Raw genomic sequence first — 17,736 nt, 5'->3', positions numbered from 1 at the left:
ACGGTTGGTAGACGGACATGGACCTCAACATGCTGCTATTCCGCTTGCCGATTCCTGTAGCCGAGTCCTGGGCGTTTGTGAAAAGGAAGAAAGATGTCCTTAACTAGACCATGGTGCTTGACCATGGAGGGCTTGGACAGGTGTGCCAAGCAGCAGCCACTGCTATGCCCCATTGAAAGAACTGCACCAGGACTGTGCTCCCAGCCTCAAATCACTGTATACATCAGCCCTGATTGCTGGGGGAAATTTCCAGCTCTGAATCAACAGTGAAATGAAGAAAAAATAACACAGCGAGATTTGTGCTTTTGATTGGAGGGAAGGAAATAGTACATTGGAGAATATTGCCCTCTTTAAGATGTGGGCAGGGGTGTGGCTTTGGATTTGGAACAGGGCACGTCAACTCAGGCTTACCATGAGCGTTTTGACTGGGACGACTAGGGTCTTCAGCTGCTCTCGACAAGAGTGCTGTACTTACTTTGGTTTCTCTTCATAACGCACAAGTCTTTCGCCTTTTACTAAAGACTTCCGTGGAGAGGAACACCAATGAGTTAAAGCTATTTTGGCAGGCTTTGCCGTTTGGCTGAGCCTGGTACACTTGTGAAAAGAAAAACAGCTGTCCTTAACTAGACCAAGGTGCTTGACTATGGAGGGTTTGGACGGGTGTGCAAAGCAGCAGCCACTGCCATGACCCATTGAATGAACTGCACCACGACAAGGGAGAAATGTGTCAGGAGGTTGCCTCAGGAAGCAAACAGTTGGGGCTCATCGCTTCTCGGCCTTTTGGCTAAGATCAAGTGTAGTATCTGTTCTTATCAGTTTAATATGTGATATGTCCTCTATATGAGGATAATGTATTAAGCAGATTTTTAGCATTGGGAGATGAAAAAGGGGCTTGCTCCGTTCACTCCACGCATTGACCCGGTATTGCAGCATTGCCGGGAACGGTGCACTCTTTAAATGCCTTGTGGACAACCAAACACCAATCTAAATGTATCAGTCTGTTGATTGATTTGACTCTGAAATGAACGACGCGAGTCACAGTCGCTGTCTGTCTTCAAGGCCGGGACTTGTGGCAAACAAAGGCCCTGTTTACTCCTTACCGAGGCCCTTTGTGGAACAACACTGTGCTCCCAGCCTCAAATCACTGTATACATCAGCCCTGACTGCTTGGGGAAATTTCCAGCTCTGAATGCTAATTTCCGTCCTCCGAGTCAGATTGTGGGTGATGTCATTTTGTAGGCTCTATTTCGTTTGCAGATTGTCCAGAAAAGTGCAAGCGTAGCTGTGCAGCAGTGTCTGTTGTATGCTGTGAAGCTGTGTGTTGAGTAATGCAAATTGCCCGGGTTTGCCGAGAGAAGTGGGTGTGGCTTTTTGGATGGGCCTAAAATGATTGCGTGTTCTCCTCACCGATATTTTCCCTTCTTTGTGGGAGAAATGTGTTCTGAAGATCCTTCCATTGTTAGCATGCTTAGATTTTCGTTTGGTTGCTGGGCTGTGTTTGCTTTCTCAGAAGCAGAAACAGCTTGCCAAGGGAAGCTAATGCTGACTCTGGGATTATGCCATCTGGGAACCGTCATCCAGAGTACTGTGTCTGGGAATGCCACCCCTGTCTCTGTGTCTTCCAACTCATACTTACCTGGCAGGGAAGATACCATGATCAAGAAGGTGGTTCACCCAGGGCGAGGCTCAACCATTGCACTCCGGTTGTGCTGACCACTGCGAATTCCCCAAATGTGGGAATCTCAACTGCATAATTTCTGGTAGTGGGGGACTGCGTTCGCGCTCTCCCCTGATTTTTAAGTTGAAAAAAATATCACACGGTTGGTAGACGGACATGGACCTCAACATGCTGCTATTCCGCTTGCCGATTCCTGTAGCCGAATCCTGGGCGTTTGTGAAAAGGAAGAAAGATGTCCTTAACTAGACCATGGTGCTTGACCATGGAGGGCTTGGACAGGTGTGCCAAGCAGCAGCCACTGCTATGCCCCATTGAAAGAACTGCACCAGGACTGTGCTCCCAGCCTCAAATCACTGTATACATCAGCCCTGATTGCTGGGGGAAATTTCCAGCTCTGAATCAACATTGAAATGAAGAAAAAATAACACAGCGATATTTGTGCTTTTGATTGGAGGGAAGGAAATAGTACATTGGAGAATATTGCCCTCTTTAAGATGTGGGCAGGGGTGTGGCTTTGGATTTGGAACAGGGCACGTCAACTCAGGCTTACCATGAGCGTTTTGACTGGGACGACTAGGGTCTTCAGCTGCTCTCGACAAGAGTGCTGTACTTACTTTGGTTTCTCTTCATAACGCACAAGTCTTTCGCCTTTTACTAAAGACTTCCGTGGAGAGGAACACCAATGAGTTAAACCTATTTTTGGCAGGCTTTGCCGTTTGGCTGAGCCTTGTACACTTGTGAAAAGAAAGACAGGTGTCCTTAACTAGACCAAGGTGCTTGACTATGGAGGGTTTGGACGGGTGTGCAAAGCAGCAGCCACTGCCATGACCCATTGAATGAACTGCACCACGACAAGGGAGAAATGTGTCAGGAGGTTGCCTCAGGAAGCAAACAGTTGGGGCTTATTGCTTCTCGGCCTTTTGGCTAAGATCAAGTGTAGTATCTGTTCTTATCAGTTTAATATCTGATATGTCCTCTATATGAGGATAATGTATTAAGCAGATTTTTAGCATTGGGAGATGAAAAAGGGGCTTGCTCCGTTCACTCCACGCATTGACCCGGTATTGCAGCATTGCCTGGAACGGTGCACTCTTTAAATGCCTTGTGGACAACCAAACACCAATCTAAATGGATCAGTCTGTTGATTGATTTGACTCTGAAATGAACGACGCGAGTCACAGTCGCTGTCTGTCTTCAAGGCCGGGACTTGTGGCAAACAAAGGCCCTGTTTACTCCTTACCGAGGCCCTTTGTGGAACAACACTGTGCTCCCAGCCTCAAATCACTGTATACATCAGCCCTGACTGCTTGGGGAAATTTCCAGCTCTGAATGCTAATTTCCGTCCTCCGAGTCAGATTGTGGGTGATGTCATTTTGTAGGCTCTATTTCGTTTGCAGATTGTCCAGAAAAGTGCAAGCGTAGCTGTGCAGCAGTGTCTGTTGTATGCTGTGAAGCTGTGTGTTGAGTAATGCAAATTGCCCGGGTTTGCCGAGAGAAGTGGGTGTGGCTTTTTGGATGGGCCTAAAATGATTGCGTGTTCTCCTCACCGATATTTTCCCTTCTTTGTGGGAGAAATGTGTTCCGAAGATCCTTCCATTGTTAGCATGCTTAGATTTTCGTTTGGTTGCTGGGCTGTGTTTGCTTTCTCAGAAGCAGAAACAGCTTGCCAAGGGAAGCTAATGCTGACTCTGGGATTATGCCATCTGGGAACCGTCATCCAGAGTACTGTGTCTGGGAATGCCACCCCTGTCTCTGTGTCTTCCAACTCATACTTACCTGGCAGGGAAGATACCATGATCAAGAAGGTGGTTCACCCAGGGCGAGGCTCAACCATTGCACTCCGGTTGCACTGACCACTGCGAATTCCCCAAATGTGGGAATCTCGACTTCATAATTTCTGGTAGTGGGGGACTGCGTTCGCGCTCTCCCCTGATTTTTTAAGTTGAAAAAAATATCACCCGGTTGGTAGACGGACATGGACCTCAACATGCTGCTATTCCGCTTGCCGATTCCTGTAGCCGAGTCCTGGGCGTTTGTGAAAAGGAAGAAAGATGTCCTTAACTAGACCATGGTGCTTGACCATGGAGGGCTTGGACAGGTGTGCCAAGCAGCAGCCACTGCGATGCCCCATTGAAATAACTGCACCAGGACTGTGCTCCCAGCCTCAAATCACTGTATACATCAGCCCTGACTGCTGGGGGAAATTTCCAGCTCTGAATCAACAGTGAAATGAAGAAAAAAATAACACAGCGAGATTTGTGCTTTTGAATGGAGGGAAGGAAATAGTACATTGGAGAATATTGCCCTCTTTAAGATGTGGGCAGGGGTGTGGCTTTGGATTTGGAACAGGGCACGTCAACTCAGGCTTACCATGAGCGTTTTGACTGGGACGACTAGGGTCTTCAGCTGCTCTCGACAAGAGTGCTGTACTTACTTTGGTTTCTCTTCATAACGCACAAGTCTTTCGCCTTTTACTAAAGACTTCCGTGGAGAGGAACACCAATGAGTTAAACCTATTTTTGGCAGGCTTTGCCGTTTGGCTGAGCCTTGTACACTTGTGAAAAGAAAGACAGCTGTCCTTAACTAGACCGAGGTGCTTGACTATGGAGGGTTTGGACGGGTGTGCAAAGCAGCAGCCACTGCCATGACCCATTGAATGAACTGCACCACGACAAGGGAGAAATGTGTCAGGAGGTTGCCTCAGGAAGCAAACAGTTGGGGCTCATTGCTTCTCGGAATTTTGGCTAAGATCAAGTGTAGTATCTGTTCTTATCAGTTTAATATCTGATATGTCCTCTATATGAGGATAATGTATTAAGCAGATTTTTAGCATTGGGAGATGAAAAAGGGGCTTGCTCCGTTCACTCCACGCATTGACCCGGTATTGCAGCATTGCCGGGAACGGTGCACTCTTTAAATGCCTTGTGGACAACCAAACACCAATCTAAATGGATCAGTCTGTTGGTTGATTTGACTCTGAAATGAACGACGCGAGTCACAGTCGCTGTCTGTCTTCAAGGCCGGGACTTGTGGCAAACAAAGGCCCTGTTTACTCCTTACCGAGGCCCTTTGTGGAACAACACTGTGCTCCCAGCCTCAAATCACTGTATACATCAGCCCTGACTGCTTGGGGAAATTTCCAGCTCTGAATGGTAATTTCCGCCCTCCGAGTCAGATTGTGGGTGATGTCATTTTGTAGGCTCTATTTCGTTTGCAGATTGTCCAGAAAAGTGCAAGCGTAGCTGTGCAGCAGTGTCTGTTGTATGCTGTGAAGCTGTGTGTTGAGTAATGCAAATTGCCCGGGTTTGCCGAGAGAAGTGGGTGTGGCTTTTTGGATGGGCCTAAAATGATTGCGTGTTCTCCTCACCGATATTTTCCCTTCTTTGTGGGAGAAATGTGTTCCGAAGATCCTTCCATTGTTAGCATGCTTAGATTTTCGTTTGGTTGCTGGGCTGTGTTTGCTTTCTCAGAATCAGAAACAGCTTGCCAAGGGAAGCTAATGCTGACTCTGGGATTATGCCATCTGGGAACCGTCATCCAGAGTACTGTGTCTGGGAATGCCACCCCTGTCTCTGTGTCTTCCAACTCATACTTACCTGGCAGGGAAGATACCATGATCAAGAAGGTGGTTCACCCAGGACGAGGCTCAACCATTGCACTCCGGTTGCGCTGACCACTGCGAATTCCCCAAATGTGGGAATCTCGACTGCATAATTTCTGGTAGTGGGGGACTGCGTTCGCGCTCTCCCCTGATTTTTAAGTTGAAAAAAATATCACCCGGTTGGTAGATGGACATGGACCTCAACATGCTGCTATTCCGCTTGCCGATTCCTGTAGCCGAGTCCTGGGCGTTTGTGAAAAGGAAGAAAGATGTCCTTAACTAGACCATGGTGCTTGACCATGGAGGGCTTGGACAGGTGTGCCAAGCAGCAGCCACTGCTATGCCCCATTGAAAGAACTGCACCAGGACTGTGCTCCCAGCCTCAAATCACTGTATACATCAGCCCTGATTGCTGGGGGAAATTTCCAGCTCTGAATCAACATTGAAATGAAGAAAAAATAACACAGCGAGATTTGTGCTTTTGATTGGAGGGAAGGGAATAGTACATTGGAGAATATTGCCCTCTTTAAGATGTGGGCAGGGGTGTAGCTTTGGATTTGGAACAGGGCACGTCAACTCAGGCTTACCATGAGCGTTTTGACAGGGACGACTAGGGTCTTCAGCTGCTCTCGACAAGAGTGCTGTACTTACTTTGGTTTCTCTTCATAATGCTCAAGTCTTTCGCCTTTTACTAAAGACTTCTGTGGAGAGGAACACCAATGAGTTAAACCTATTTTGGCAGGCTTTGCCGTTTGGCTGAGCCTTGTACACTTGTGAAAAGAAAAACAGCTGTCCTTAATTAGACCAAGGTGCTTGACTATGGAGGGTTTGGACGGGTGTGCAAAGCAGCAGCCACTGCCATGACCCATTGAATGAACTGCACCACGACAAGGGAGAAATGTGTCAGGAGGTTGCCTCAGGAAGCACACAGTTGGGGCTCATCGCTTCTCGGCCTTTTGGCTAAGATCAAGTGTAGTATCTGTTCTTATCAGTCTAATATCTGATATGTCCTCTATATGAGGATAATGTATTAAGCAGATTTTTAGCATTGGGAGATGAAAAAAGGGCTTGCTCCGTTCACTCCACGCATTGACCCGGTATTGCAGCGTTGCCGGGAACGGTGCACTCTTTAAATGCCTTGTGGACAACCAAACACCAATCTAAATGGATCAGTCTGTTGATTGATTTGACTCTGAAATGAACGACGCGAGTCACAGTCGCTGTCTGTCTTCAAGGCCGGGACTTGTGGCAAACAAAGGCCCTGTTTACTCCTTACCGAGGCCCTTTGTGGAACAACACTGTGCTCCCAGCCTCAAATCACTGTATACATCAGCCCTGACTGCTTGGGGAAATTTCCAGCTCTGAATGCTAATTTCCGTCCTCCGAGTCAGATTGTAGGTGATGTCATTTTGTAGGCTCTATTTCGTTTGCAGATTGTCCAGAAAAGTGCAAGCGTAGCTGTGCAGCAGTGTCTGTTGTATGCTGTGAAGCTGTGTGTTGAGTAATGCAAATTGCCCGGGTTTGCCGAGAGAAGTGGGTGTGGCTTTTTGGATGGGCCTAAAATGATTGCGTGTTCTCCTCACCGATATTTTCCCTTCTTTGTGGGAGAAATGTGTTCCGAAGATCCTTCCATTGTTAGCATGCTTAGATTTTCGTTTGGTTGCTGGGCTGTGTTTGCTTTCTCAGAAGCAGAAACAGCTTGCCAAGGGAAGCTAATGCTGACTCTGGGATTATGCCATCTGGGAACCGTCATCCAGAGTACTGTGTCTGGGAATGCCACCCCTGTCTTTGTGTCTTCTAGCTCATACTTACCTGGCAGGGAAGATACCATGATCAAGAAGGTGGTTCACCCAGGGCGAGGCTCAACCATTGCACTCCGGTTGCACTGACCACTGCAAATTCCCCAAATGTGGGAATCTCGACTGCATAATTTCTGGTAGTGGGGGACTGCGTTCGCGCTCTCCCCTGATTTTTAAGTTGAAAAAAATATCACACGGTTGGTAGACGGACATGGACCTCAACATGCTGCTATTCCGCTTGCCGATTCCTGTAGCCGAGTCTTGGGCGTTTGTGAAAAGGAAGAAAGATGTCCTTAACTAGACCATGGTGCTTGACCATGGAGGGCTTGGACAGGTGTGCCAAGCAGCAGCCACTGCTATGCCCCATTGAAAGAACTGCACCAGGACTGTGCTGCCAGCCTCAAATCACTGTATACATCAGCCCTGACTGCTGGGGGAAATTTCCAGCTCTGAATCAACAGTGAAATGAAGAAAAAATAACACAGCGAGATTTGTGCTTTTGAATGGAGGGAAGGAAATAGTACATTGGAGAATATTGCCCTCTTTAAGATGTGGGCAGGGGTGTGGCTTTGGATTTGGAACAGGGCACGTCAACTCAGGCTTACCATGAGCGTTTTGACTGGGACGACTAGGGTCTTCAGCTGCTCTCGACAAGAGTGCTGTACTTACTTTGGTTTCTCTTCATAACGCACAAGTCTTTCGCCTTTTACTAAAGACTTCCGTGGAGAGGAACACCAATGAGTTAAACCTATTTTTGGCAGGCTTTGCCGTTTGGCTGAGCCTTGTACACTTGTGAAAAGAAAGACAGCTGTCCTTAACTAGACCAAGGTGCTTGACTATGGAGGGTTTGGACGGGTGCGCAAAGCAGCAGCCACTGCCATGACCCATTGAATGAACTGCACCACGACAAGGGAGAAATGTGTCAGGAAGTTGCCGCAGGAAGCAAACAGTTGGGGCTCATCGCTTCTCGGCATTTTGGCTAAGATCAAGTGTAGTATCTGTTCTTATCAGTTTAATATCTGATATGTCCTCTATATGAGGATAATGTATTAAGCAGATTTTTAGCATTGGGGCATGAAAAAAGGGCTTGCTCCGTTCACTCCACGCATTGACCCGGTATTGCAGCATTGCCGGGAACGGTGCACTCTTTAAGTGCCTTGTGGACAACCAAACACCAATCTAAATGGATCAGTCTGTTGATTGATTTGACTCTGAAATGAACGACGCAAGTCACAGTCGCTGTCTGTCTTCAAGGCCGGGACTTGTGGCAAACAAAGGCCCTGTTTACTCCTTACCGAGGCCCTTTGTGGAACAACACTGTGCTCCCAGCCTCAAATCACTGTATACATCAGCCCTGACCGCTTGGGGAAATTTCCAGCTCTGAATGCTAATTTCCGTCCTCCGAGTCAGATTGTGGGTGATGTCATTTTGTAGGCTCTATTTCGTTTGCAGATTGTCCAGAAAAGTGCAAGCGTAGCTGTGCAGCAGTGTCTGTTGTATGCTGTGAAGCTGTGTGTTGAGTAATGCAAATTGCCCGGGTTTGCCGAGAGAAGTGGGTGTGGCTTTTTGGATGGGCCTAAAATGATTGCGTGTTCTCCTCACCGATATTTTCCCTTCTTTGTGGGAGAAATGTGTTCCGAAGATCCTTCCATTGTTAGCATGCTTAGATTTTCGTTTGGTTGCTGGGCTGTGTTTGCTTTCTCAGAAGCAGAAACAGCTTGCCAAGGGAAGCTAATGCTGACTCTGTGATTATGCCATCTGGGAACCGTCATCCAGAGTACTGTGTCTGGGAATGCCACCCCTGTCTCTGTGTCTTCCAACTCATACTTACCTGGCAGGGAAGATACCATGATCAAGAAGGTGGTTCACCCAGGGCGAGGCTCAACCATTGCACTCCGGTTGTGCTGACCACTGCGAATTCCCCAAATGTGGGAATCTCGACTGCATAATTTCTAGTAGTGGGGGACTGCGTTCGTGCTCTCCCCTGATTTTTAAGTTGAAAGAAATATCACCCGGTTGGTAGACGGACATGGACCTCAACATGCTGCTATTCGGCTTGCCGATTCCTGTAGCCGAGTCCTGGGCGTTTGTGAAAAGGAAGAAAGATGTCCTTAACTAGACCATGGTGCTTGACCATGGAGGGCTTGGACAGGTGTGCCAAGCAGCAGCCACTGCTATGCCCCATTGAAAGAACTGCACCAGGACTGTGCTGCCAGCCTCAAATCACTGTATACATCAGCCCTGACTGCTGGGGGAAATTTCCAGCTCTGAATCAACAGTGAAATGAAGAAAAAATAACACGGTGAGATTTGTGCTTTTGATTGGAGGGAAGGAAATAGTACATTGGAGAATATTGCCCTCTTTAAGATGTGGGCAGGGGTGTGGCTTTGGATTTGGAACAGGGCACGTCAACTCAGGCTTACCATGAGCGTTTTGACTGGGACGACTAGGGTCTTCAGCTGCTCTCGACAAGAGTGCTGTACTTACTTTGGTTTCTCTTCATAATGCACAAGTCTTTCGCCTTTTACTAAAGACTTCCGTGGAGAGGAACACCAATGAGTTAAACCTATTTTTGGCAGGCTTTGCCATTTGGCTGAGCCTTGTACACTTGTGAAAAGAAAGACAGCTGTCCTTAACTAGACCGAGGTGCTTGACTATGGAGGGTTTGGACGGGTGTGCAAAGCAGCAGCCACTGCCATGACCCATTGAATGAACTACACCACGACAAGGGAGAAATGTGTCAGGAGGTTGCCTCAGGAAGCAAACAGTTGGGGCTCATCGCCTCTCGGCCTTTTGGCTAAGATCAAGTGTAGTATCTGTTCTTATCAGTCTAATATCTGATATGTCCTCTATATGAGGATAATGTATTAAGCAGATTTTTAGCATTGGGAGATGAAAAAGGGGCTTGCTCCGTTCACTCCACGCATTGACCCGGTATTGCAGCGTTGCCGGGAACGGTGCACTCTTTAAATGCCTTGTGGACAACCAAACACCAATCTAAATGGATCAGTCTGTTGATTGATTTGACTCTGAAATGAACGACGCGAGTCACAGTCGCTGTCTGTCTTCAAGGCCGGGACTTGTGGCAAACAAAGGCCCTGTTTACTCCTTACCGAGGCCCTTTGTGGAACAACACTGTGCTCCCAGCCTCAAATCACTGTATACATCAGCCCTGACTGCTTGGGGAAATTTCCAGCTCTGAATGCTAATTTCCGTCCTCCGAGTCAGATTGTGGGTGATGTCATTTTGTAGGCTCTATTTCGTTTGCAGATTGTCCAGAAAAGTGCAAGCGTAGCTGTGCAGCAGTGTCTGTTGTATGCTGTGAAGCTGTGTGTTGAGTAATGCAAATTGCCCGGGTTTGCCGAGAGAAGTGGGTGTGGCTTTTTGGATGGGCCTAAAATGATTGCGTGTTCTCCTCACCGATATTTTCCCTTCTTTGTGGGAGAAATGTGTTCCGAAGATCCTTCCATTGTTAGCATGCTTAGATTTTCGTTTTGTTGCTGGGCTGTGTTTGCTTTCTCAGAAGCAGAAACAGCTTGCCAAGGGAAGCTAATGCTGACTCTGGGATTATGCCATTTGGGAACCGTCATCCAGAGTACTGTGTCTGGGAATGCCACCCCTGTCTCTGTGTCTTCCAACTCATACTTACCTGGCAGGGAAGATACCGTGATCAAGAAGGTGGTTCACCCAAGGTGAGGCTCAACCATTGCACTCCGGTTGTGCTGACCACTGCGAATTCCCCAAATGTGGGAATCTCAGCTGCATAATTTCTGGTAGTGGGGGACTGCGTTCGTGCTCTCCCCTGATTTTTAAGTTGAAAAAAATATCACCCGGTTGGTAGACGGACATGGACCTCAACATGCTGCTATTCCGCTTGCCGATTCCTGTAGCCGAGTCCTGGGCATTTGTGAAAAGGAAGAAAGATGTCCTTAACTAGACCATGGTGCTTGACCATGGAGGGCTTGGACAGGTGTGCCAAGCAGCAGCCACTGCTATGCCCCATTGAAAGAACTGCACCAGGACTGTGCTGCCAGCCTCAAATCACTGTATACATCAGCCCTGACTGCTGGGGGAAATTTCCAGCTCTGAATCAACATTGAAATGAAGAAAAAATAACACAGCGAGATTTGTGCTTTTGAATGGAGGGAAGGAAATAGTACATTGGAGAATATTGCCCTCTTTAAGATGTGGGCAGGGGTGTGGCTTTGGATTTGGAACAGGGCACGTCAACTCAGGCTTACCATGAGCGTTTTGACTGGGACGACTAGGGTCTTCAGCTGCTCTCGACAAGAGTGCTGTACTTACTTTGGTTTCTCTTCATAACGCACAAGTCTTTCGCCTTTTACTAAAGACTTCCGTGGAGAGGAACACCAATGAGTTAAACCTATTTTTGGCAGGCTTTGCCGTTTGGCTGAGCCTTGTACACTTGTGAAAAGAAAGACAGCTGTCCTTAACTAGACCAAGGTGCTTGACTATGGAGGGTTTGGACGGGTGTGCAAAGCAGCAGCCACTGCCATGACCCATTGAATGAACTGCACCACGACAAGGGAGAAATGTGTCAGGAGGTTGCCTCAGGAAGCAAACAGTTGGGGCTCATCGCTTCTCGGCCTTTTGGTTAAGATCAAGTGTAGTATCTGTTCTTATCAGTTTAATATCTGATATGTCCTCTATATGAGGATAATGTATTAAGCAGATTTTTAGCATTGGGAGATGAAAAAGGGGCTTGCTCCGTTCACTCCATGCATTGACCCGGTATTGCAGCGTTGCCGGGAACGGTGCACTCTTTAAATGCCTTGTGGACAACCAAACACCAATCTAAATGGATCAGTCTGTTGATTGATTTGACTCTGAAATGAACGACGCGAGTCACAGTCGCTGTCTGTCTTCAAGGCCGGGACTTGTGGCAAACAAAGGCCCTGTTTACTCCTTACCGAGGCCCTTTGTGGAACAACACTGTGCTCCCAGCCTCAAATCACTGTATACATCAGCCCTGACTGCTTGGGGAAATTTCCAGCTCTGAATGCTAATTTCCGTCCTCCGAGTCAGATTGTGGGTGATGTCATTTTGTAGGCTCTATTTCGTTTGCAGATTGTCCAGAAAAGTGCAAGCGTAGCTGTGCAGCAGTGTCTGTTGTATGCTGTGAAGCTGTGTGTTGAGTAATGCAAATTGCCCGGGTTTGCCGAGAGAAGTGGGTGTGGCTTTTTGGATGGGCCTAAAATGATTGCGTGTTCTCCTCACCGATATTTTCCCTTCTTTGTGGGAGAAATGTGTTCCGAAGATCCTTCCATTGTTAGCATGCTTAGATTTTCGTTTGGTTGCTGGGCTGTGTTTGCTTTCTCAGAAGCAGAAACAGCTTGCCAAGGGAAGCTAATGCTGACTCTGGGATTATGCCATCTGGGAACCGTCATCCAGAGTACTGTGTCTGGGAATTCCACCCCTGTCTCTGTGTCTTCCAACTCATACTTACCTGGCAGGGAAGATACCGTGATCAAGAAGGTGGTTCACCCAGGGCGAGGCTCAACCATTGCACTCCAGTTGCACTGACCACTGCGAATTCCCCAAATGTGGGAATCTCGACTGCATAACTTCTGGTAGTGGGGGACTGCGTTCGCGCTCTCCCCTGATTTTTAAGTTGAAAAAAATATCACCCGGTTGGTAGACGGACATGGACCTCAACATGCTGCTATTCCGCTTGCCGATTCCTGTAGCCGAGTCCTGGGCGTTTGTGAAAAGGAAGAAAGATGTCCTTAACTAGACCATGGTGCTTGACCATGGAGGGCTTGGACAGGTGTGCCAAGCAGCAGCCACTGCTATGCCCCATTGAAAGAACTGCACCAGGACTGTGCTCCCAGCCTCAAATCACTGTATACATCAGCCCTGACTGCTGGGGGAAATTTCCAGCTCTGAATCAACATTGAAATGAAGAAAAAATAACACAGCGAGATTTGTGCTTTTGATTTGAGGGAAGGAAATAGTACATTGGAGAATATTGCCATCTTTAAGATGTGGGCAGGGGTGTGGCTTTGGATTTGGAACAGGGCACGTCAACTCAGGCTTACCATGAGCGTTTTGACTGGGACGACTAGGGTCTTCAGCTGCTCTCGACAAGAGTGCTGTACTTACTTTGGTTTCTCTTCATAACGCACAAGTCTTTCGCCTTTTACTAAAGACTTCCGTGGAGAGGAACACCAATGAGTTAAACCTATTTTTGGCAGGCTTTGCCGTTTGGCTGAGCCTTGTACACTTGTGAAAAGAAAGACAGCTGTCCTTAACTAGACCAAGGTGCTTGACTATGGAGGGTTTGGACGGGTGTGCAAAGCAGCAGCCACTGCCATGACCCATTGAATGAACTGCACCACGACAAGGGAGAAATGTGTCAGGAGGTTGCCTCAGGAAGCAAACAGTTGGGGCTCATCGCTTCTCGGCCTTTTGGCTAAGATCAAGTGTAGTATCTGTTCTTATCAGTCTAATATCTGATATGTCCTCTATATGAGGATAATGTATTAAGCAGATTTTTAGCATTGGGAGATGAAAAAGGGGCTTGCTCCGTTCACTCCACGCATTGACCTGGTATTGCAGCGTTGCCGGGAACGGTGCACTCTTTAAATGCCTTGTGGACAACCAAACACCAATCTAAATGGATCAGTCTGTTGATTGATTTGACTCTGAAATGAACGACGCGAGTCACAGTCGCTGTCTGTCTTCAAGGCCGGGACTTGTGGCAAACAAAGGCCCTGTTTACTCCTTACCGAGGCCCTTTGTGGAACAACACTGTGCTCCCAGCCTCAAATCACTGTATACATCAGCCCTGACTGCTTGGGGAAATTTCCAGCTCTGAATGCTAATTTCCGTCCTCCGAGTCAGATTGTGGGTGATGTCATTTTGTAGGCTCTATTTCGTTTGCAGATTGTCCAGAAAAGTGCAAGCGTAGCTGTGCAGCAGTGTCTGTTGTATGCTGTGAAGCTGTGTGTTGAGTAATGGAAATTGCCCGGGTTTGCCGAGAGAAGTGGGTGTGGCTTTTTGGATGGGCCTAAAATGATTGCGTGTTCTCCTCACCGATATTTTCCCTTCTTTGTGGGAGAAATGTGTTCCGAAGATCCTTCCATTGTTAGCATGCTTAGATTTTCGTTTGGTTGCTGGGCTGTGTTTGCTTTCTCAGAAGCAGAAACAGCTTGCCAAGGGAAGCTAATGCTGACTCTGGGATTATGCCATCTGGGAACCGTCATCCAGAGTACTGTGTCTGGGAATTCCACCCCTGTCTCTGTGTCTTCCAACTCATACTTACCTGGCAGGGAAGATACCGTGATCAAGAAGGTGGTTCACCCAGGGCGAGGCTCAACCATTGCACTCCAGTTGCACTGACCACTGCGAATTCCCCAAATGTGGGAATCTCGACTGCATAACTTCTGGTAGTGGGGGACTGCGTTCGCGCTCTCCCCTGATTTTTAAGTTGAAAAAAATATCACCCGGTTGGTAGACGGACATGGACCTCAACATGCTGCTATTCCGCTTGCCGATTCCTGTAGCCGAGTCCTGGGCGTTTGTGAAAAGGAAGAAAGATGTCCTTAACTAGACCATGGTGCTTGACCATGGAGGGCTTGGACAGGTGTGCCAAGCAGCAGCCACTGCTATGCCCCATTGAAAGAACTGCACCAGGACTGTGCTCCCAGCCTCAAATCACTGTATACATCAGCCCTGACTGCTGGGGGAAATTTCCAGCTCTGAATCAACAGTGAAATGAAGAAAAAATAACACGGTGAGATTTGTGCTTTTGATTGGAGGGAAGGAAATAGTACATTGGAGAATATTGCCCTCTTTAAGATGTGGGCAGGGGTGTGGCTTTGGATTTGGAACAGGGCACGTCAACTCAGGCTTACCATGAGCGTTTTGACTGGGACGACTAGGGTCTTCAGCTGCTCTCGACAAGAGTGCTGTACTTACTTTGGTTTCTCTTCATAACGCACAAGTCTTTCGCCTTTTACTAAAGACTTCCGTGGAGAGGAACACCAATGAGTTAAACCTATTTTTGGCAGGCTTTGCCATTTGGCTGAGCCTTGTACACTTGTGAAAAGAAAGACAGCTGTCCTTAACTAGACCGAGGTGCTTGACTATGGAGGGTTTGGACGGGTGTGCAAAGCAGCAGCCACTGCCATGACCCATTGAATGAACTACACCACGACAAGGGAGAAATGTGTCAGGAGGTTGCCTCAGGAAGCAAACAGTTGGGGCTCATCGCTTCTCGGCCTTTTGGTTAAGATCAAGTGTAGTATCTGTTCTTATCAGTTTAATATCTGATATGTCCTCTATATGAGGATAATGTATTAAGCAGATTTTTAGCATTGGGAGATGAAAAAGGGGCTTGCTCCGTTCACTCCATGCATTGACCCGGTATTGCAGCGTTGCCGGGAACGGTGCACTCTTTAAATGCCTTGTGGACAACCAAACACCAATCTAAATGGATCAGTCTGTTGATTGATTTGACTCTGAAATGAACGACGCGAGTCACAGTCGCTGTCTGTCTTCAAGGCCGGGACTTGTGGCAAACAAAGGCCCTGTTTACTCCTTACCGAGGCCCTTTGTGGAACAACACTGTGCTCCCAGCCTCAAATCACTGTATACATCAGCCCTGACTGCTTGGGGAAATTTCCAGCTCTGAATGCTAATTTCCGTCCTCCGAGTCAGATTGTGGGTGATGTCATTTTGTAGGCTCTATTTCGTTTGCAGATTGTCCAGAAAAGTGCAAGCGTAGCTGTGCAGCAGTGTCTGTTGTATGCTGTGAAGCTGTGTGTTGAGTAATGCAAATTGCCCGGGTTTGCCGAGAGAAGTGGGTGTGGCTTTTTGGATGGGCCTAAAATGATTGCGTGTTCTCCTCACCGATATTTTCCCTTCTTTGTGGGAGAAATGTGTTCCGAAGATCCTTCCATTGTTAGCATGCTTAGATTTTCGTTTGGTTGCTGGGCTGTGTTTGCTTTCTCAGAAGCAGAAACAGCTTGCCAAGGGAAGCTAATGCTGACTCTGGGATTATGCCATCTGGGAACCGTCATCCAGAGTACTGTGTCTGGGAATTCCACCCCTGTCTCTGTGTCTTCCAACTCATACTTACCTGGCAGGGAAGATACCGTGATCAAGAAGGTGGTTCACCCAGGGCGAGGCTCAACCATTGCACTCCAGTTGCACTGACCACTGCGAATTCCCCAAATGTGGGAATCTCGACTGCATAACTTCTGGTAGTGGGGGACTGCGTTCGCGCTCTCCCCTGATTTTTAAGTTGAAAAAAATATCACCCGGTTGGTAGACGGACATGGACCTCAACATGCTGCTATTCCGCTTGCCGATTCCTGTAGCCGAGTCCTGGGCGTTTGTGAAAAGGAAGAAAGATGTCCTTAACTAGACCATGGTGCTTGACCATGGAGGGCTTGGACAGGTGTGCCAAGCAGCAGCCACTGCTATGCCCCATTGAAAGAACTGCACCAGGACTGTGCTCCCAGCCTCAAATCACTGTATACATCAGCCCTGACTGCTGGGGGAAATTTCCAGCTCTGAATCAACATTGAAATGAAGAAAAAATAACACAGCGAGATTTGTGCTTTTGATTTGAGGGAAGGAAATAGTACATTGGAGAATATTGCCATCTTTAAGATGTGGGCAGGGGTGTGGCTTTGGATTTGGAACAGGGCACGTCAACTCAGGCTTACCATGAGCGTTTTGACTGGGACGACTAGGGTCTTCAGCTGCTCTCGACAAGAGTGCTGTACTTACTTTGGTTTCTCTTCATAACGCACAAGTCTTTCGCCTTTTACTAAAGACTTCCGTGGAGAGGAACACCAATGAGTTAAACCTATTTTTGGCAGGCTTTGCCGTTTGGCTGAGCCTTGTACACTTGTGAAAAGAAAGACAGCTGTCCTTAACTAGACCGAGGTGCTTGACTATGGAGGGTTTGGACGGGTGTGCAAAGCAGCAGCCACTGCCATGACCCATTGAATGAACTGCACCACGACAAGGGAGAAATGTGTCAGGAGGTTGCCTCAGGAAGCAAACAGTTGGGGCTCATCGCTTCTCGGCCTTTTGGCTAAGATCAAGTGTAGTATCTGTTCTTATCAGTCTAATATCTGATATGTCCTCTATATGAGGATAATGTATTAAGCAGATTTTTAGCATTGGGAGATGAAAAAGGGGCTTGCTCCGTTCACTCCACGCATTGACCTGGTATTGCAGCGTTGCCGGGAACGGTGCACTCTTTAAATGCCTTGTGGACAACCAAACACCAATCTAAATGGATCAGTCTGTTGATTGATTTGACTCTGAAATGAACGACGCGAGTCACAGTCGCTGTCTGTCTTCAAGGCCGGGACTTGTGGCAAACAAAGGCCCTGTTTACTCCTTACCGAGGCCCTTTGTGGAACAACACTGTGCTCCCAGCCTCAAATCACTGTATACATCAGCCCTGACTGCTTGGGGAAATTTCCAGCTCTGAATGCTAATTTCCGTCCTCCGAGTCAGATTGTGGGTGATGTCATTTTGTAGGCTCTATTTCGTTTGCAGATTGTCCAGAAAAGTGCAAGCGTAGCTGTGCAGCAGTGTCTGTTGTATGCTGTGAAGCTGTGTGTTGAGTAATGGAAATTGCCCGGGTTTGCCGAGAGAAGTGGGTGTGGCTTTTT

General features: G+C 47.7%; 29 non-coding genes across 29 annotated transcripts; all 29 read left to right on the top strand.

Annotated features, from left to right (window-relative positions):
* Positions 1-471: 471 nt before the first annotated feature.
* Positions 472-586, top strand: LOC137882570 (U5 spliceosomal RNA). Its single transcript, XR_011104003.1, has one exon. It is a non-coding gene; the product is annotated as a U5 spliceosomal RNA (small nuclear RNA).
* A 178-nt stretch (positions 587-764) lies between these two features.
* Positions 765-955, top strand: LOC137883034 (U2 spliceosomal RNA). Its single transcript, XR_011104446.1, has one exon. It is a non-coding gene; the product is annotated as a U2 spliceosomal RNA (small nuclear RNA).
* Positions 956-1,628: 673 nt separating this feature from the next.
* Positions 1,629-1,792, top strand: LOC137882701 (U1 spliceosomal RNA). Its single transcript, XR_011104127.1, has one exon. It is a non-coding gene; the product is annotated as a U1 spliceosomal RNA (small nuclear RNA).
* A 496-nt stretch (positions 1,793-2,288) lies between these two features.
* LOC137883103 (U5 spliceosomal RNA) lies at positions 2,289-2,403 on the top strand. The gene has a single exon (XR_011104499.1). It is a non-coding gene; the product is annotated as a U5 spliceosomal RNA (small nuclear RNA).
* A 179-nt stretch (positions 2,404-2,582) lies between these two features.
* On the top strand, positions 2,583-2,773 carry LOC137882975 (U2 spliceosomal RNA). Its single transcript, XR_011104390.1, has one exon. It is a non-coding gene; the product is annotated as a U2 spliceosomal RNA (small nuclear RNA).
* Positions 2,774-3,446: 673 nt separating this feature from the next.
* Positions 3,447-3,610, top strand: LOC137882787 (U1 spliceosomal RNA). Its single transcript, XR_011104211.1, has one exon. It is a non-coding gene; the product is annotated as a U1 spliceosomal RNA (small nuclear RNA).
* Positions 3,611-4,108: 498 nt separating this feature from the next.
* LOC137883101 (U5 spliceosomal RNA) lies at positions 4,109-4,223 on the top strand. The gene has a single exon (XR_011104498.1). It is a non-coding gene; the product is annotated as a U5 spliceosomal RNA (small nuclear RNA).
* A 179-nt stretch (positions 4,224-4,402) lies between these two features.
* Positions 4,403-4,593, top strand: LOC137883046 (U2 spliceosomal RNA). Its single transcript, XR_011104457.1, has one exon. It is a non-coding gene; the product is annotated as a U2 spliceosomal RNA (small nuclear RNA).
* A 673-nt stretch (positions 4,594-5,266) lies between these two features.
* LOC137882716 (U1 spliceosomal RNA) lies at positions 5,267-5,430 on the top strand. Its single transcript, XR_011104141.1, has one exon. It is a non-coding gene; the product is annotated as a U1 spliceosomal RNA (small nuclear RNA).
* A 496-nt stretch (positions 5,431-5,926) lies between these two features.
* Positions 5,927-6,041, top strand: LOC137882645 (U5 spliceosomal RNA). The gene has a single exon (XR_011104074.1). It is a non-coding gene; the product is annotated as a U5 spliceosomal RNA (small nuclear RNA).
* Positions 6,042-6,219: 178 nt separating this feature from the next.
* Positions 6,220-6,410, top strand: LOC137883028 (U2 spliceosomal RNA). Its single transcript, XR_011104440.1, has one exon. It is a non-coding gene; the product is annotated as a U2 spliceosomal RNA (small nuclear RNA).
* Positions 6,411-7,083: 673 nt separating this feature from the next.
* On the top strand, positions 7,084-7,247 carry LOC137882776 (U1 spliceosomal RNA). The gene has a single exon (XR_011104200.1). It is a non-coding gene; the product is annotated as a U1 spliceosomal RNA (small nuclear RNA).
* Positions 7,248-7,743: 496 nt separating this feature from the next.
* On the top strand, positions 7,744-7,858 carry LOC137883100 (U5 spliceosomal RNA). The gene has a single exon (XR_011104497.1). It is a non-coding gene; the product is annotated as a U5 spliceosomal RNA (small nuclear RNA).
* Positions 7,859-8,037: 179 nt separating this feature from the next.
* Positions 8,038-8,228, top strand: LOC137883047 (U2 spliceosomal RNA). Its single transcript, XR_011104458.1, has one exon. It is a non-coding gene; the product is annotated as a U2 spliceosomal RNA (small nuclear RNA).
* Positions 8,229-8,901: 673 nt separating this feature from the next.
* LOC137882718 (U1 spliceosomal RNA) lies at positions 8,902-9,065 on the top strand. Its single transcript, XR_011104143.1, has one exon. It is a non-coding gene; the product is annotated as a U1 spliceosomal RNA (small nuclear RNA).
* A 496-nt stretch (positions 9,066-9,561) lies between these two features.
* On the top strand, positions 9,562-9,676 carry LOC137883136 (U5 spliceosomal RNA). Its single transcript, XR_011104530.1, has one exon. It is a non-coding gene; the product is annotated as a U5 spliceosomal RNA (small nuclear RNA).
* Positions 9,677-9,855: 179 nt separating this feature from the next.
* On the top strand, positions 9,856-10,046 carry LOC137883004 (U2 spliceosomal RNA). The gene has a single exon (XR_011104417.1). It is a non-coding gene; the product is annotated as a U2 spliceosomal RNA (small nuclear RNA).
* A 673-nt stretch (positions 10,047-10,719) lies between these two features.
* LOC137882806 (U1 spliceosomal RNA) lies at positions 10,720-10,883 on the top strand. The gene has a single exon (XR_011104229.1). It is a non-coding gene; the product is annotated as a U1 spliceosomal RNA (small nuclear RNA).
* A 496-nt stretch (positions 10,884-11,379) lies between these two features.
* LOC137883099 (U5 spliceosomal RNA) lies at positions 11,380-11,494 on the top strand. Its single transcript, XR_011104496.1, has one exon. It is a non-coding gene; the product is annotated as a U5 spliceosomal RNA (small nuclear RNA).
* A 179-nt stretch (positions 11,495-11,673) lies between these two features.
* On the top strand, positions 11,674-11,864 carry LOC137883017 (U2 spliceosomal RNA). The gene has a single exon (XR_011104429.1). It is a non-coding gene; the product is annotated as a U2 spliceosomal RNA (small nuclear RNA).
* Positions 11,865-12,537: 673 nt separating this feature from the next.
* Positions 12,538-12,701, top strand: LOC137882814 (U1 spliceosomal RNA). Its single transcript, XR_011104237.1, has one exon. It is a non-coding gene; the product is annotated as a U1 spliceosomal RNA (small nuclear RNA).
* Positions 12,702-13,197: 496 nt separating this feature from the next.
* Positions 13,198-13,312, top strand: LOC137883098 (U5 spliceosomal RNA). The gene has a single exon (XR_011104495.1). It is a non-coding gene; the product is annotated as a U5 spliceosomal RNA (small nuclear RNA).
* A 179-nt stretch (positions 13,313-13,491) lies between these two features.
* On the top strand, positions 13,492-13,682 carry LOC137882997 (U2 spliceosomal RNA). The gene has a single exon (XR_011104410.1). It is a non-coding gene; the product is annotated as a U2 spliceosomal RNA (small nuclear RNA).
* A 673-nt stretch (positions 13,683-14,355) lies between these two features.
* On the top strand, positions 14,356-14,519 carry LOC137882812 (U1 spliceosomal RNA). Its single transcript, XR_011104235.1, has one exon. It is a non-coding gene; the product is annotated as a U1 spliceosomal RNA (small nuclear RNA).
* Positions 14,520-15,015: 496 nt separating this feature from the next.
* On the top strand, positions 15,016-15,130 carry LOC137883071 (U5 spliceosomal RNA). Its single transcript, XR_011104470.1, has one exon. It is a non-coding gene; the product is annotated as a U5 spliceosomal RNA (small nuclear RNA).
* A 179-nt stretch (positions 15,131-15,309) lies between these two features.
* Positions 15,310-15,500, top strand: LOC137883016 (U2 spliceosomal RNA). The gene has a single exon (XR_011104428.1). It is a non-coding gene; the product is annotated as a U2 spliceosomal RNA (small nuclear RNA).
* A 673-nt stretch (positions 15,501-16,173) lies between these two features.
* Positions 16,174-16,337, top strand: LOC137882811 (U1 spliceosomal RNA). The gene has a single exon (XR_011104234.1). It is a non-coding gene; the product is annotated as a U1 spliceosomal RNA (small nuclear RNA).
* Positions 16,338-16,833: 496 nt separating this feature from the next.
* On the top strand, positions 16,834-16,948 carry LOC137883097 (U5 spliceosomal RNA). Its single transcript, XR_011104494.1, has one exon. It is a non-coding gene; the product is annotated as a U5 spliceosomal RNA (small nuclear RNA).
* A 179-nt stretch (positions 16,949-17,127) lies between these two features.
* Positions 17,128-17,318, top strand: LOC137882995 (U2 spliceosomal RNA). The gene has a single exon (XR_011104409.1). It is a non-coding gene; the product is annotated as a U2 spliceosomal RNA (small nuclear RNA).
* The last annotated feature ends 418 nt before the right edge of the window (positions 17,319-17,736 follow it).

The sequence above is a fragment of the Cebidichthys violaceus genome, unplaced genomic scaffold, assembly GCF_023349555.1.
Source record: "Cebidichthys violaceus isolate CVI_PGR_0920_01 unplaced genomic scaffold, fCebVio1.0.p SCAF_32, whole genome shotgun sequence".
Taxonomy (NCBI): domain Eukaryota; kingdom Metazoa; phylum Chordata; class Actinopteri; order Perciformes; family Stichaeidae; genus Cebidichthys; species Cebidichthys violaceus.
This window is presented reverse-complemented; position numbering and strand designations above follow the sequence as displayed.